At 31.9% G+C, this 905-nt stretch overlaps 1 pseudogene; it reads left to right on the top strand.

Annotated features, from left to right (window-relative positions):
* LOC113327394 overlaps positions 1-905 on the top strand; it is a 14,155-nt pseudogene that overhangs the window by 8,998 nt on the left and 4,252 nt on the right.

The raw sequence follows: 905 nt of genomic DNA, 5'->3' as shown, positions 1-905 counted from the left end.
CCCCCCCTTTTTCCCTAAAAAAAACCAAAGTTTTCCAAAAACCCATAAAAACCAAATGTCTCCCGACAAAACCAAATTTTTCCCAAAAAGTCCAATCCCATTAAAAACCAAATTTTCTTGTATAAAATCTAGTAGATAGTTTCTTAGTTAAATCTTTTGTTTCTTTTGTATATATAGTGCTAATCCAATATGATCTCGGCTAAAAAAATGTTGGATTTTTTCCTTGAATAATGGAGTTCTAAGCTTGCTTTCGCCGAAATCGGGTATTCTCTTTCCTTTTTCTCTACTCAGCATAATCCTCTCCATATGTTGTATTATAATTCTTTACATCTTTTGAAACATTGAGGACAATGTTTAGTTTAGGTTTGGGGGTATAGAGTAGATACCACGATCACATGCCATAATTGAAAACAAGAACTCCTTCTTTTTGAATTCTTTTTGAAAAAAAAAAAATTGAAAAAAAAAAAGAAAAAGAAAAAAAAATATAAAAATTAGAAAAACATAAAAATGGAGCTCATTTACCTTGAAATGTTGACTCTTGTGCAAATATGTATTTTAGGATTCTTAGTCTAGATATTTAGGCACCGTGATTCTAGCACAATTTACATAGTGATAAGAAACTTGCACGCGCACGATCTACCAATACATGTATAGCCTCATCCTTGAGGTGTTCTATCGGAAGTTTTAGTTTCCAATCACTTTAGAATACTGAACGAAACTTGACTATCTTGTTCTTTGGTTGGTTGGGATAGAAGGTGGAGGTTACATTAAGAAAGACAACCATCGAATTTAACTGGGTGCATCAAAAAGGGCTACCTCTTGCTAAGTGTCATGTAATTTTTATTCCTTTCTCTCTATGTATCAAAAGAGTTACCATGTTGTAAATTCCATTCAAAAAAAAAAAA

The sequence above is a fragment of the Papaver somniferum genome, chromosome 1 (assembly GCF_003573695.1).
Source record: "Papaver somniferum cultivar HN1 chromosome 1, ASM357369v1, whole genome shotgun sequence".
In the NCBI taxonomy this organism is placed as follows: Eukaryota; Viridiplantae; Streptophyta; class Magnoliopsida; order Ranunculales; family Papaveraceae; genus Papaver; species Papaver somniferum.
The sequence above is the reverse complement of the archived record's forward strand: the minus strand, read 5'-3'. Positions and strand labels throughout refer to the sequence as shown.